Here is a 17,415-nt window from a genome sequence, read left to right as displayed (position 1 = left end):
AAAATGTTCTCTTTTGTAATCTAATGCTGTCTGTTAAGGCAATAAAACTCAAATGAAATGCATGCATTGCAATTTTGAGCTGATACTTTACATTATTACCAAAGTGAAGGGAAGAGTCTCAAAGTTATAAAAGTGAGATAGATGAGAGGTGGGCCTCCATCTTTCCAAGTCCCCAGACCTGGATCTTTATTAATGTGTATCTAAGAAAAAACAGCACTGAAAACTTGATGCTAAGTATCTCCTTCACAGTTGTGGACTTTGGTGCTTTCTGTGAACTTAATAGTAAACACATCTACACAGAGCAGTGGAATTACAAGGCTCCTTCCCCACCCCACCCCTTACTGACAGTGCTGCTGGTACACCTCTTGCCTCTTCCAGAGAGTAGATTGAAGGCCGATAAGTCTGGTCCTTGCCACAGCCTGGATGGATGAATACTTGGAAAACATCTGTAAACTGCTATGAGATTTTGGAAGAAGAAAACAGGGAACAAACGTAGCAATCTCTAAGTTTTGCAGGTATTGGAGAAAAATGGTAGGCATTGTATTTTGAGGCCCTCATTGCTTTTTTGCTTTCTAAGTATTATGTCTATGCCTACGCCTATGTGTTTATCTAATTCCTAAACAGTCTTATGAAGAATTCTGTTCTCCTTTGCTGCCTGTGCTTATAACAAAGCCTTTAGCCACCTTCAGGTTTCTTGGCTTCTGTTGCTGTCAGCTGCTGTTCTGAACTGCTGCTGAAGTGTTGACTTGGCAGTTTCTCAGTCTGCGCTGGGGTGGGAAAAAGAAGATGCTTTACCAGCTGCTGGCTGGCTGTAGCATCTCTGCTGGTCTGGTGAGGCTGCTGGGCTCTGCTTCTCTTTTCAGCTTGTCTGCTTTTGGTTTGCTGAAGCCCAAGCCTGCTCCTGCTCCTGCCCCACCTTCACCATCAACTGCTGCCTGCTGAGCTGACCCTCAGGTACAAATTCTTCCTCTCTGCTCTCTCACCTGATAGAATTCTTCCTCCAAACCATACCTACACTCTTGATTCAGAGTTTTCCTTTTATAATTGGAAACCATGTGTGGTCCAGTGCTCTTCAGGCTACCTTAAAATTGCAGGGGAGAAAACAAAGGGAAGGAAGGCTCGTGCTGGCCACTGCAAGCCTTTCCTTCCACACTGGCTACCTGATCTGATTTGTCAAAATCTGGACCACCACTTGATAGCGGCCAGAAGATACAGAAAATGCTAGCTTTTTGCTGCCACTGATGGTGATCAAAATATTTGCAGCTCAGATCTGGTAGCCTATCTGTCATACTACTACTTGCGAACCCGGATTACATTGTTTCCAAATCCTGCCTAGTTACTTATAGTTCAAAAATCTGACCTGAACCTTTTTCATAGGATGTATTGTATGAGGCCCTGAGACCCCAAAGCCACGTGCAACCTCAAACCAGTTTCCAGAGCCCTTCCAAATATTGGCTGGGAATTGTAATTGTTAATGTGATAGAAACTAAGTTAAACACTTTTATTTTATTTTATTTGTTAAATTTATATAACCGCCCATCTCACAAAGAGTGACTCTGGGCAGTATAGAACAATTAATTAAAGCAATAAATATACAAAAACAGTCATTATTAAAATGTAAAAAGACCACAAGGTACAAGAGAGAGTGAATGTTAACCATGGAGCCATCTCAGGGTTTTACGGTCCCCTGGGACCCCCAGGCCCGATGACATAGCCAGGTCTTCAGGGACTTCTGGAACATTAATAGGGATGGAGCTAACCTTACTTCAAGGGGGAGAATGTTCTTTTATAAATATAATTTACTTATTAAAGTATCATTTACTTATTGATACAGTTTTGGCTAATTTTTGAATGCTGACTTGGGAAGATACCAATATCCATGTGAGGTGCTGAGCCTGAAAAAGTTATGCATCCCTATATGGTCCAAGTTTATTCTAAAGTCAGAACCATAAAAAAAGGGAAGTTCTTATCCTATACGACAGATGGAGTAAATATATGGAACATATGGAAATACTGTCCATATGGTAATATGGGCAGTATTTCTAGTTAATTTCTTCTACTAACTTCCTAAAATGCATCTCTGCATACTGCAAAGAACTAAGGGCCCCCTTTAAAAATGATTTCTGGGATCCAAAATCTACGATTTCTTTTTCCTATGTGTATATGTACATATATATCCATTCTGTGGTTTCCTTTTGAAGTAAGCAACGTTATTTATTCAAAATGCAGAAAAAAGTGAGAACTAGCAAGTGAAAGATATTAAAGGCAAGAGTCACAAGAAAATAAAAGAAAGCCAAGGAAATCTAGTTTATATTAATACCATTCACTGCACCTCTCTTTTCTTTTTAATCATTGCTTTCACCACATAGATATACCAGTTCACACATACAGTACATTGTTCATTGCCTAAACTCTCTTTCTGAGGAGTTCATGAACTCTGTCTACTCATAACTTTCTCAGTTTTCCACTTCCTCTGCTTCACTTTATATATTTTGCAATTTGATCCTCATTCATTTTGTCTATATTAGGGTTCCCCAAAGTGGTGAATATTGACCCCCAAGAGTCGATGGGACTGTCCATTGTTGTAGTAGTAGTTGTTGTTACTGTATTCATAATACTGTTATTTAAAGTAGTATTTATTAGATTATTTTCATATAATAAATGTTTGGGGGTCAATGAACAACCTGAAACTTTATGAAGCTGAAGTTGAGCTGAAGAGGTTGGGGACTTCTGATCTATTTCTTAGATAGCTGATGCTCTCTTTGGTACCCAACCCACATTCATTCATTACCCATTCATTCTTGACCCTATCTCTTTTTGTTTTACCAACATATTTCTTAATAACCCATTTTCACTGCCTTCAACTTACTTTTGTGTTTCTTCTGACATACCTTACTCTCATTTCCATATAACAAATTAGGGAAAAGCACGGTCTTATACACAGAGCCATTTTAGCTTATTTTGACAAAATTTATTCCTTACAACAGACCACATACTGTTTACTATCTTTGTACCACTGTTTGCTCATCTTAAAATTTCTATATCCATTTTCCCAACTTTAATACATATTGCATCAAGGAGTACAAATTAATTGCTCTAATGTCTACTTTATTTTTTGTCATTTATATATAACTTGCAATCAACTACTCCAGCGTGCCTGTCAAACACAATTGTCTTGGTCTTTGAAACACTAATTTTCAATTCTGTACTCCTCATTGCATCATTCTGTCTATCTTAACATTAGCTACAAATCAACCAACAACACAGTATTGTTTACATACAAAAGTACATAAACATTCACTTCCTCAACCAACACAATACTAAGATCACCACAAGGATTCCTTGTACATTTATTCATAAACACATTAAACACCCAGGGGACATCATACATTCTTGTCTTGTTCTTTGCTGAATGTTGAACCATTCACTGAGCATTCCATTTATTCTGTAGCGCACTTTACTCTCATGTATTGCGCTTATTGCATTCAGCGATCACCTTGCAGTTCCATATTCATGCAAAATATTCCATCTAATTCCCAAATGTTTGGGCAATATGTTCCATATTCATGCAGAATTCTTCCCTCTAATTTTTAATAGCATTTGGTGAATTAAATAGCAAAACTAAAGTTGTAACCAGCTTCTTTGTGTCTCCAAACAGTCTCCAGGGAGAAAAGTTGGGAGAGGATGGGATTCTATTAAATTTATATCAAAAAGATGAGTGGGGCTCTGGACCACTTGTGTTCTTTGTTGAAGGAAACATAAATGCGTTTAAAGGTTTCCGTTACATAGAATTAATTTGAAAATATTCACAGGTAACATTTCATCTCAGAAAATACTTTTTATCACCAATGTATTACTTTTATTACCCCTCCCCAGATGCACCAGCTGAAAAAATCACCCAGCTCTGTGATCTTATTTTAATATTAATAGTTATAAAAATATTATTTGATGTAGATAAATCAAATTCACTAGCTATCTGCAAAAAAAATAGCCTGATACTGATACCCTGATTACCACCATTTGTAGACATTTTAAAAGCTGTTGTTTCTGCTGCTCTCAAATGACATTTACAGACTTTTGTTGTTTAAAGTTTGGATGCTACTTCTCATAGCAGTATATACAATTCCCAGTCATTGAATATGTCCTCAAGCAGGTCTTTGCATCAAAGGTGTCTTGAAATAGACCATTTGTGAAGAAAATAGATTATTAAGGGGGAATTCAGAAATATTCAGTGGATATATGTCAGAAGATGTAAATCTCAATATCTGAAAACTCTATTTCCCTAATACCTGTTGGTATTGGAGATCAGCTTTATAGCCTAATAGCACATGAAGATTATAGAAGGTACATAAGGAGCCTTTTCATGGTGGTTCCTTTGTCAAATTCCTTCCGCAGAGATGCCCAGCAGCCATTCAACATCAAACAAATATATATTTATTCCCTCAAGCTTTTTAATTTGGATCCAATGTATTTTGTTAGTTTAAAAATGTAACAGATTTGTCCCTAATCCAGATTGTCAATGTCATTTATGTTTCTCCTTGTCTCCCAGTTGTAAATCTGAGGGAAGGAACTTTGTAGAAGTAAAAAAAGATATTTGGATGCTGGCTGGGGAATTCTGGGAGTTGACATCCACCCAACTTAAAGTTGCTGAGGTTGAGGAACCCTGCTTTAGGGAATGAAAGTAAAGTTCATAAGTGTAACTATACTCATTTTTAGATCTGTCCCCACTCAGTTTTGGCTCTGACTATGCTCATCTTTGCAGGTTTCAGTTGAGGTAGTGTAGCTGTCAACAGAAAAAAAAATCAGTTTCTTCATTGTTAATTTGCAAGGAATAGAAGAGCCAACATTCACTGCTTCCATTGCTAAAAGGTAGCATAAGACGCTTGCTGGATCCAAGTAATCTGGACTGTGACTCTACAATTAGGATTGAAGAAACCTTCTGGAGTGGTTGGAGGTAGATGTGATGGCAGCTTCTTGACTTTTCTCCTCTGTTGGAATATAGAGCTCGAGTCTTATGGTCCATTCAGTCTCTTTAGGAAACTTGTAAGTTTTCTCCAGCTGTTCATTAACCAAGCGTGGGATGGTAATAGAAGTGGACTTTTATGCTGCTGTGTTTTTAACATAGATATATGTATGGGATGGGAAGGCAAGTTCATAAGAGTATTTTTGTGGGATAATACTAATGTATATATCAAGATATCCTTTACACACTCTCTTGGTATTATGTCAATGCATTTGATTTCTCTTATAAGCGTGGCTGTTTGGAGTCATTCTACTCTGTCATTCAAATGTGTGTTTTAAATGTTTCCAGAATTCTGCTGCAGATGATAGGTCAGCAGTTTATAAACCTGAGATTTCTGGAATTTAGTTTTCTCCATTCTAATATGAATGCATTGGAATATATCATCTACTATTTTTTTCAAACGCTATGATGTAAGAACGTATTCAGCATATTTTGTAAAATGTAGTGTTTAGAATTGTGCATTTTAAATATTTTACATTCTAAAAATAATATGGTTCTTTTTAAAAATAACAGATCACTAAATAATTAGTGCAAAAGTACTACAATCAAGATACATTCCATCCTTGGTAACAAAGAAGTAAAACCATTGCAAATTGAATTTATTTACCTAAATAATTCCCCATCCTTTTTTCAGCAACTTCCTTTCCCATCGTACACTTATACACAATAGTAGTCTTGCTTAGATAATCCAAGCCACAGTGTCACAATTAATACTCATGAAACAATTCACATACTGAAGTACAGTATTACTGGTATTTATCATCATCAAATTATGGGGAAAAATGACTTTTCATGGTTGATGTCTTTCTCTTCCAACCCATTTTCTAGCCACATAATATACAATCAACACCTTCCCCTCTTTCTTTTTGTACTTGCTATGATTTATTGTCATAAAGACTGACATTTTTGTCCACGTAGATCTCTAGTTCAGGTTATTCCCCCCCACCCCACCTCCTTATCCTGCCGAGAAAAGCCAGTCAGAAAAGCTGGTCAGAAGAATCTGAGTTCAAAATGTTTCAGTCCCTGAGGTAGGATAACATACTTTGCCTCCTGCTCATCTTTTTTTTTGTTTTCTTCTTGCTGCTGCATTTAAAGTGATTTTAGTTTTCATTGTGGGCCAGGTAACTGAAGACTTAGAACAGGGTCTATTGGAACTCATACATCTCAATCCATTACTTGAACCAATGGTATTATCCTACCTATTGTATTGGTTCAGCTACAATAGATTGAAATGAAAACATGTAGAGGCTTCTTTCTTGAAATGAAATTGGTTTTACATTGTGAAATTTGTGTATTGATAACCAATTTGGGCCATTCTGAAAGGCAGGCTATCAACTCTCTTGTAAGGGGGTGATGAATACAGAACTAGACCAGACTAAAAAAATTCATTCTTTGAGTTTTTTCAGAGGAAGCTTGATAATAAAAGTGTCATTTTTTAATAAGTTGCCTATTTTCTTTGCCTTCTTTCCCATGCAGATTTGCGTCATTTCACACCTCCCACTTCACTCTCAATTATGCTAAACTTCTCTATGTGCAGGAATGTGCAGTTTTTTGAAACATCACAGCTCTTTGCTTCAGAACCAGCTGCATGCCTGATTAATCTTCTGTGTGAGTTGTCTGCTGAGTCCTAATTACTTATACTTCCTTCTGCAACTTGGAAAAACATGTTTTATATTTGCCCTCTAGACACAGACAGGACATCAGGACTGGGAAAAGCTCTTCATCAGCTTCTCCTCATTGTTACCACTTGGCGACCTTAGTGACATCACTTCCTCTTTGTGAGGGCCTTTGAAGACAGGTACACAGGTGCCCAGGCTTTCCGCTTCCTTCACACTGCTCATCCTAGTCTCCTCCATAACAAGCCAAAATGGTTGGGTTTTTTCCTGTCTTCTTTTTTTTTTAAAGACTCTTCAGTTTTTATGATACCAACTCTGATGCCCTTCACAGTCCTGCCTCTCCAGCTTTCAGTCCCTGCTTCTTCATTCAGTGGATAGAACTACTTTAACCAAGATGCAATGCAAAGAAAGATGAATTAAGATAATGCAACGTATAGATTCCTGTCTACGATTGGTGCTAGAAAACAACATGATCACAATGCATTCTTCACCAGTGAAACATGAAAAGAGGATTTTAGCTTTAAAAATACCAGAGGCAGAAGAGCTGGTCTCATCTTGAGAGCTCAGGCGCAAGGTGGAAATTGGGACTGGCAATAAAGAGAAAGTTGACATTTCAATCTTCATTTTCAACTGGCCTTCAAGACATCTCAAATATGTCTATTAGGAATTTATCCTTTAGCTTTCATGATCAGTACTTTTATCTTCTAATTCTCCCATGCCTCTTTTATCTCCTTAGAGTCTGTCTCATCTCAGATTCTAAGCCTCTGGGGCACAGTAGACTCTCTGCCTCTGTCATTTCCCCCAGGGCTTCTGACAGGAACAGGATCATAGGGAGCTTCATAAGTGAGTGAGGATTTGAATCTGGGTCACTCCAGGCCTACTCTAACCATTACAATACACTGACTCTGTAATATCATTGCAGCTGCAGCAGACAGTCCTCTCAGGATACCATCATCAATAGGATAGTGATTATTTTTTAAAAGAAAAAAAAAAAGGAAAATATCTGTGTCCCTAACTTCCCCTGATGTGCAGAGATTTTGCCCTTTGCTCCCAAAACTACCTCCAGTAAAAACAGGGCAAGTAAGAGAATCTCCTCAGACAATCTCAAGGAGTGAACGGGATCATGTAGGAAGAAACCCTTTTCCAAGCAGTCTGGTTGTCAGCTTCAAAGCAATAATTTGAATGGCACCCTGAAATGAATGGTAGCAAATCCAACTTGAATGAAGGAGCTCTGTATTATTGTGTGAAACGTTTTACAAGAAAGGCCTGTAACAAATTGCTGCCATGTTTACCTGAATTTACAGGTAGCTAACTCCACCCCTTTCCTACCAACTAACTGTCTATTATTTTAACCAACAGGTAGTCTTCTGTGGCTGCTGAGCATATTTAATCCTCATTGCACTGTCTTCCTTTCTTCCTTGGTGGAGTATTTCTTGGTAACTTGAGGTTCTTTCATTCTGGCTGTTGCCTCCCTTTCATGTGTGGAAGATGTCGCCGGTCTTTCTTTCTAAGGGCTGCATGCAGAATGAGTTTGTCCTATAAAACACTCATCATTTTACTGTGAGCACTTTTTAAGAGCAGATGCGGGAAACACCACTGAAAGGTAAATTAAGCCAGCATAAGATAGCTGGGAAACAGCCTTCAACAATATGTCAATATGTGCTAGAGGCACAAGGATTTATTCTATTGACAAAAACAGGCTTCTTTTCTTAGGTAGGATGCTGAGGGATATGCATTCCCAGTGTATTTCCAGCCTGTCTGAGATCTTCTTTAGTTCTTTGGTGATGTGTGGAAATGGTTATTTAAGATATTTTGGCTGTGGTCGTGCAGAACCACAACATGAGAGAAGATTCTAATTGGGATGATCTTTCATGCTTCAGGGCATAATAATGTGATCACCAGATGTGCCCAGAAGAAATTTGTCTCTTGGGAATAATAGTGCAAAATTAGGTGCTTTGTAGTGGCTGGTTTATGGCTTTCAGTGATTTGCCCACCCTTGGATAGGGCTGAAAGAGAAGTAACAGTGACAGTTTAAGGAATGGCTTGCATTTGCATCAAGAGGAGATTGATTGTGGTCCTTGGCCAAATCTGCAACTTAAAGAGAGTTATGCCTATGTAGATTCTGTTGGTTTCTAAAAGTTACAGTAAACATTGCTCTACATTTAGGGGAATTTTAAAAATAAATAATTAAAGGCACAATGCACAGAAATGAGATTCTTATCATTTGTTTTAATTTATTACACACACCCCATGTAAATCTCTGAGTGGAATGTATTGCTTTGTCCTCAGCCCACCAGAGTTGGATCAAAGTACTTTTGGATCTGGGAGCAATGGACACGTCAGTATGAGTTAGTCTTTATTCCAAAGCAGTATAAGAAAATAACATAACAGGAGACAGCAATCAAGGAATAGTCAAGAATACTGAGGAACATAACACAAGACAGCAATCAAAGAATATTCAAGAATACAATAAGAAAAAGAAAGACCTTACATTTTTCTGCCAGTGAGGGAACCCCAAAGAGATTATGGTGGGCAGACTCCTTCAAAGCTGGCAAATATGCAGCACCTTCTGCCAATCAGGTCTGCATCGAAGTTCCATCTTACGGGAGTTTCCAACTAGTTTATATAGATGCTGAACTGTAATTAAACACACCTGCTTTCAATGGTCTCATCTCACTGACGTTTGCCAAGGACAAGGAGAACAAGTCTATCTTGGACTGCTTACCTATTTCTGCCAAGAATGAGATCATCAAGGTTAAGGAATATTTGTTTATATCAGGTGGCGATGAGACCATCTCAAGGTTAAAGAATATTTGTTTCTCAAGGTTTTTGGATTGAAGATGAGAAACATCAACCTACTCTAGACAGGTGTCCCACCAAGGACAGGGCAAAACAAAATATAATTGAAATATAACCCTTTAGTGACTAAAATAAATGCTTACTTAATTCTGTATTACATACCCAACCATTACAGGGAAATATAAAGTTCTATGTACCAGGCACCTAAGGGAAAGAGGTAAGCATTATGTACTATCCAATTTTTTGTCACCATTCTTCTTGTGAAACCACTAGCACTACAAGGAGGCATTAGCATTGATGTGCTGCTCATGCAGCAGATGATTTCCTGCACAGCAAAAGACTGGATTAAAGCAGCCTTCCCCAACCTTGGTTCCTTCCAGATGTGTGGACTAATTCCCAGAAATTCTTAGCTGATATGGCCATTACTGAGAATTCTGGGACTTGAAATCCACACATCTGGAGCAGGCTAGTCTAGAAATTAGATTATCCTTGAAACCAACTAATGAACTCCTGTTGCAAGTGTTTATTTGTATGAATACCATATTGCTCTCCACAACAAGCGTAAAGGTCCCAGAACTCTAAATTATCCCCCTCAGGAAGCTAAGCACTCTCTCAGTTTCATACGCACTTCAGAAAGAAACCATTGTTTGGTGCTTAGAGTGCAGACTGAACAGTCAGACCCTGGAATATCTAGTTTTTGTTTTTACAGCAAGTGATGATGAGAAAGAAATTTGCCTGAAACATTGGCTGATCCTTCAAGTCAAGAAAGACTATGCTATTCTGATTTAATGTAAACCAATTTCCCATGATCCTCATTCTAAAGGAAATATTTGGTCAAGAATATACATTCTTGGCCACACTTCACTTCATCAAGTTGTAGGCAGATGAGGCAAATATCTTACCATATTCCACAGTAAGACTACATGGATTTATTGTGGAAAAATCAAAATAGCTAATGTCATACTTTGCCTCATTGTGTCCATTTGCCAGTGTCAATACTACTGCAGGAAGGGTATCTGCTGATATTGGGGGGTGGCAGTAAGGATGAAGGAGTGGCCTCAGAACACAGAGGGCCTTGGCCTAAGAAGCTTGGAAAACAAAAGTCTTGCATTTGCAGTTAGGGTGGGATATATTAGAGAGCCCAAGCCTTCCAGTCATTCAGAGTCAATGCCTACTCTTAAAAAATTGAAGAAAGAAAGGCCCAAATTCAGGATGATCTCAATCCTCTGTGTAGCTTAGCAAGCTCTCCAGTGGTTTTCCCATCTATAAAACATCTTTGGGCCTGGGGAAAGTTGGATATTTATAGGCAGTTAAGGGGCCTCTGCCCTCTGTCTCATAACCTCTGGTTTTCCGCCTGTGAAGTCTGAGTGGCTGGTATGAACGAACAAAGAGCAGTGAAGAGTCATTCAAAGACACATGGGGTATAAAATGTGCAGGAGAGGGGAAAGTGGAGAGATTGCATAATTGAAGTTCAGTGCAAGAGAATGATAAGGAAAGCCAATGCAAAGGGGGAACAGAAGATTGCACAGGAGGCTCAAGCAGATAATGGGGCAGTGTTTGCAAGCACAGAAGGAGCAGGAGGTGACTGAAGGAGATGGGAAAGCTGCTTAAGACACAACAAAGGTAATGGATTGACAAAGAAAAGGTGGCTAAAATATATCTGCCCTGCATTCTGAGCCTTATTATAGTCACAATAGGAAAGGCAGGGGACAGTCATAAATTTTCTGAGGAAGGGAAAGGGAAGAACGAATGAGGGAAAAGAAGTCAAGCTAACATTAGACCACCTTTTGACCTCCCAGTACTGCCAAACAGTGTCACTGAATGAGGTAATAATGGAGGGAAAACAATGTCTTATCAGCACACCAGCTAAACAGAAAGGCAAGGTGGGGAAACCACATTTCATTGCTTGCCATTATTATTAACCCAGCAAGCAGAGTGGTCTGCTGTCTTGCTGGCAGCTGATGCGCATGTGCGTATGGGGGACTGTGCATGTATATGTATGTGATAAGCAATCTTTTTACGCATTTATGTGGAGGAAAGATTGCCATTAATTTCTTTTCAAAAATGTTGCAGCTTGACAATTGATGCAGTGTAGCCAGTTCTTACAGAGACGTGGATCGGGAGGGAGGGAGGGAGGGAGGACAATGGTAATCCGAACCCATCTGGGGGGCACCGGGTTGGGAAAGGCTGATCGAATGTAATGTTTGCCTGCAATCCAGACAAAGGGGGAACTCTTTAAAGTACTCTAAAAGTGATGATTTTCTAAATGTGATGATTACAGTAACAAACTACCAGGAATCTTATACAGTTACAGCTACAAATGAAGCAAGGGATCTTAATTGCACTCACATTTAACGCCCCCCCCCCCAAATTAGGTAGATTTTAAATAGTGGAGGAGAAAGTTGTATTGACAAATGAAATATCCAGACCAGTATAGTCCCTTGTCCATGCTCCATTCAAACTTTGGGCTGACCCTATTAACTAAAATAGCATAGCATAGCATAGCGATATAATGTGTTTAATTTCTTCTCCATCTCATGGTCTGGAAATACACATTTTAAAGAGAACAGAACATGGCAGGAAAGAAATGTAACAACATGGGTTGCAACCTGTGATCCTTCAAATGTCACAGAACTATAATTCTTCACATCCCTTATGGCAGTGTTGTCCAAACTTGGCCACTTTAAGATGAGTGGATTTCAACTCCCAGAATTCCCCAGCCAGCATGGCTGGCTGGGGAATTCTGGGAGTTGAAGTCCACTCATCTTAAAGTGGCCAGGTTTGGACAACACTGCCTTATGGTAATGGTATGTGGAAATGACCTTGGGAGACAGGGGAAGAGCCACAGCTAGGGGAACAGTTGGATAACAGGCAGCTTAGCCAGCCAAAGGAATGATGATGATGATGATGATGATGATGATGCTATCTGTTCAATTGTGTTCGATTCTTGGTGATTCTATAGACCAGCTCTCTCTCTTCAGATCTTGTTTGGCTTCTTTCAGTTGTTTTATGTTCTGGTTGTTGTCAGCTTTGATCGTGTCTAGCCACCATGTTTTTTGGTGGCCTTGTTTCCTTTGGCTGCTGACCATTCTGAGCATAACTGCTTTTTCCAGTGAGTTTGATCACATGACATGACCAAAATAAGTAAGGTGAAATTTTGTGATTTTGCCTTCCAGCGATATGTCTGGTTTTATACGCTCCAGAACTTACTTGCTTTGTCACCTTTGCTGTCCAAGGAATGAGCAGGCACATTCTCCAACACCATAGCTCAAATGAGCTGATTTTCTTCCTGTCTAGTTTCACAATGGTAAGTAGCTCTGGGAAACACAACGGTGCAGACTAATCTGCATCTAGTTGCCAGGCTAACTGCATCTAGTTGTGAAAGGAGTAGGGGAGTGGAAAGCATCTCAGAAGGGACCCTCCCTAGTTTCTTTGGCTGTAAAGGCAATGGGGGAGAAAGGTACTTTCAGACTTACAAGATTCTGTTAATGTAACCTTACAATAAAGTAGAATTAGTTCATCTGGGTGTGCTTCCTGTCTGGACTATCTCACAAGGCTGACACCTTTGTATGCTGGCTAGGGCTGAAGCCCAGGAGAATTCTGTGATGAGGGTATTCCACTACTCATGGAAGCTTCTATCATAAAAAGCTAGTTGACCCATACTTGGGCTGACAATATTTTGTTTGTGACATGGCCAACTACTGCTTTGGAGTATTTGGAATTGCACACCCACTTGGTGCTGAATTATACAAGGGCAACCAGATTGTATGGCTGCCAAGACGGCATACTTTTTTTTCTGAGTTAAGGCCAGCAGACTCCAAAAGTGAGACATGGCATGAGAATTGGCTAAGCACAATACTTGTCAATTTCATATGTTGCTGTGATGGATGAACCTTTTCATTTATTTCATTTTCTTCCTTGTTCAGATTTTTTAAAAAAAATTCAAGGCCTTCTGTCAAGTTTATAAAATTATTAGCAAATGTTGCTATTTTTAATTTGTTTAAGATGAACAGCAGTTCTCCCCAAAGGAGAACTACTAGAGATGAGTAGCCTCTGGGATGAGGGGCCTATTGGACAGTGAATTAAGTGACAATATCATAAACATACTTGGATAGAGAGAGATTCAAACCCAAACATTTAAAAGTGAAGCATGGAGGTCCTCTACCTGGATGGTAGCTTTTCTTCAGCACTAGACATTTGTATATCTCCTGCTCTTTCCTACTAACCCAAAATCAAAACATAGACCCAAAAGTAAATCTGGTAGGTTCTGGAGACAGAGGAGGAAGAAGAATCAAATGGACTCATCACCCAGTGCTAGCTATGACATGGAATCCCCGCACAGGTCACAAGTTTATCTTGTACTTGAGGTCCGTGGTTGGATTTGGAAGGAGTTCTACCATCAACAGGCAGCTCCTGTGGCCATTCTTTTTATATCAATCCTTGTTGGGTCTGATATCAAACCTATGGGGATGCCTTTGGTCATCCTTGTAGGCAATGTCAAGACACAACTTCAGTACAATTGCAGTGGGAAATGAGTGAAGTGGAGGTGCATGAAAAGAGCAGGATCAGCAAACCTGTATTTCCTTGGCTTGGGATACAAACGTGTCATCCTTCCTATGTACCCTGAACAATAAGCTCAGGATGCGTATCTTTTATTTGGGAGGGGAAATGAGAGACAGTGTTTTTGAAAAAGACAGAAATCTCACCACCTTACTTGGCTTATTTTCTTTGATGAGCTTGTCTAAGGAAGATCACCTCTTATGTTTGCTTTGACTGTAAGCCAATTAATTTTTTTTCTAAATAGAGCTGATAGATTTATGGCATTTTGTGTTTCAAAAGAGAAGCGTCAGCAAGACTTTTGTGTACTTATATCATTATAATCAGGAGCAATAGTTTAGTGGAGACCCAGGGACTTGTGCCAAGTACTCTTGAGGGCAGCCAGTCACGGGTCTGTTTTCTGCTAGGATACAGAATATACATACATATACATATATATAAGCTAGCAGACACTCAGGTAGACGAAGGTTTTAGGGTGATGGACTATGAAATATGTTTGAAATAATAGATGGGTCACTTGGAAAGTAAGTCACCTATAATAATGCTTGGCTTATGGAGGTAAGAATGAAAGGTATTTCTTTTACTCAATTGCAGAATGCAAAAAATACAGCTGCAGGGAATTTCAGCTGCGATGAAGAAAGAAGAGTGAAGCTGATACCATTTCAAGATACCATCTAAAGCACGAACATTTGTAATTCTCTTTCCATTTTCTTTTGGGGTATTTACTCAGTCCATTCAATGCATGTATAGTCTATAGTCATGTCCGCAGAGACTGTTGATACGTATACTCATATGCTATTCATGTTTCTTATAAACAGGTGTTCTATCTATGTATATTTACATAGAATATCAATTTGCATGCTTATACAGGTACACTTGTAATGGATCATGTTCACAGTCTTGAATACAGAGCCCTATATGGGAATGTAGCTGAAAACCTCATCCCAACACTTGTTAGTCCCTAAACTGGTACTGGATGGAAGCTGTAGGAGGGAATTTGCTGCAGTTTTCTCTTTATAACATTTTCTATTTTGGATTAACATAATAATGATACTTAGAGCAGCAGTTTCTCTAACAAACTGAGATGATGTTAAAATGATGCTTGTGTGATGACTTCATTGTGCAAATGATGCAACTATATACTGTACTTGTGTCATGTCTAATGCAAGTACATAAGACATGGTATCTGGGTGATGGTGTCATCACAACTGTTATCATTTGCTCCCCATTGACCCCCCCCCCCTTCCATAGACACTCAGGATTCAAAACCAAAGAGCTGTTGCTTCCAACATTTTATTGGCTAGCAATGCTAATACTGTGTGATACTGTGTGGCCAATAACATCCTAAGAGGATGATATATCTTATGAACTGTGGACACATGGTCTAGTTATGTCACTGATAGGGATGTTGAATAAATTTGCTTTTATGTAATCTTACCCAGTTTGTATTTTTCAAAGTGATATGAGCAGTGCCACGTACATACTTACAGGCCAAAGTCTACACTTTTCAATTTTGTAAAGCTGTCCAGATATTTTTTAAAAATCTCAGCTCAATATGCACATCAAAACATGTATACTAGGGGAAATTGTAAGGAAATCCCCCTCCCCATTATGTTGGGGAAAATTGCTTGGAAAAATTGATGTACCAGGAAACATGTGAATAAAAATGTATACATTTAGATAAATACAAATGTAAATGTGTAAGAAATTTTCATGCAGACTTTAAAAAAAATTGCAACTTGATGAAAAAATGTCATAAAGATGGAAAGACATGAGATCTTCAATAACACAACCTTGCAATTTGGGTTGCTCATTTTAAGGGCTTCAGCCAGTTAAGCATGCTCTTCTCCATGATGTGTATACATTTTCTCATCTTATGCTGATATTTCTTCCATCCATCCCATTATGTGGCAACAATTGAGCATTCTCTGTCCTTTAGGTCCCTCTTTTTCAAGTCCCCCTCCCTACATTTCCTACTGGTGTAAATGGGCAGGGCTACATCAGCATTGGCCAGAGCCTGTATATTATAAACTGATATGGAGCAAGACCCGAGGATCACTTACATATGGGTCACAGTTTCTACACTTGGCAAAAATAGGTAAGTGGATTATTCAAAACACACGGTGCAGTCACTGGTGCGTTTAGGTAGCATATTGTCACACATGTATCCTTGTTGAACAAGACCTTGCATTCCCAAAACAAATTCAGAACATTTAGTGTATGCTAGCAAAGTTGCTTTATCTAGTACTATGTCATTCAAAAAAGGTAAAGGTGGAAGAGAAACCCCAAGGTTACTATAAGCAAGTGAGCCTATGATAACAGAGTGGAGAATGATTCTATTGAGATCAGACAGCCTATTGTAGAGTCTGTCCATCTTTGATTTCTCGTTTTCTCCCCATTCGTCAGTCATCTGTTCATACATTGGCAATACCCTATTATCATTAATTTTTGTGAGTCCATTTGCATTCACCCATTTTGAGGAGTAGGGATACATGGATATATGGAGGTTCTCCTAAACCTGCTGATATTAATCTCTTACACATGGGTGACACTGTGTTGGCTCCTTAACTAATGGTCCTTACAGTCCACATACTGGAAAAAAGGGCATTTCTAAAGATACTAGCATGCCATTAAATGATATAGTCTGAGATTATGGTAACCATGCTTTAAAAAAAAAAAATAAAGCCAGGAAGTCCAAGCTAAGTTATAAAATCTTGCCAACTAAATTATATTTTGGAAGGCTTTCTGTCCATGTAGCCACAATGCAGTTACTCCAAAAGCATTTCTAATTTATGGGAGTCAACTTTCTCTTTCAGTTGTTTCTTCAAATACATACATTTCAACACTTTGGTATCTTTCCCCAGTTTGGGGCAATAGATGCCCTTTACCTTGTGAAATGTGTGTTGTACCGCAAGAAAATTGCTGAATACACACAGAGCTACAGTTCAAAATGACTCTTTCGTTTTTTATGTATTTTTAAATTTAATCTACTCAGATTTTTATGCCACTTCAACAAGGAAACTCTGAGCAGTTTACAGTCTGCATACAGTTGTAAGGTTAAACACCACACAAAACCCCAAAACAACCATTTGGGGACTTGTAAACAACTTCCCAAGCATTGCATAAGAGGAAAGCTCTTCTGACACTATAAGCTACTAGGTCCCTCCTGCTTACTTAAATTAATTTTATTTCCAAGAAGTCTGCAGGTTTGTAAAAAAGTATATTAGGGTTAGAGAAGTAAGCTGTTTGCAGCTGAAAATACCACGTTGACACAAAGCTGGGGAAGGATAGGAGGATGGAAATACATTGCTGCTGAAATAAAGAACAGACAAGCGGGGGAAATTTCAGGGCTTAAAATAGTGTTGCAGGGGAGGGAGACCTCAGTGATTTCTCTTTGCATATGATCTAGGTTTGTTGAGC

The 17,415-nt window shown here is 38.9% G+C and overlaps 1 long non-coding RNA gene across 1 annotated transcript; it reads left to right on the top strand.

Moving 5' to 3' along the window:
• The first annotated feature begins 804 nt into the window (after positions 1-804).
• Positions 805-15,643, top strand: LOC148217155 (uncharacterized). The gene is made up of 3 exons (XR_015798030.1): positions 805-954; positions 12,615-12,745; positions 14,590-15,643. It is a non-coding gene; the product is annotated as an uncharacterized LOC148217155 (long non-coding RNA).
• The last annotated feature ends 1,772 nt before the right edge of the window (positions 15,644-17,415 follow it).

The sequence above is a fragment of the Python bivittatus genome, unplaced genomic scaffold, assembly GCF_059951505.1.
Source record: "Python bivittatus isolate LINGU-HERP-01145 unplaced genomic scaffold, Pbiv_v1 ctg000020_np1212, whole genome shotgun sequence".
Classification (NCBI taxonomy): domain Eukaryota; kingdom Metazoa; phylum Chordata; class Lepidosauria; order Squamata; family Pythonidae; genus Python; species Python bivittatus.
This window is presented reverse-complemented; position numbering and strand designations above follow the sequence as displayed.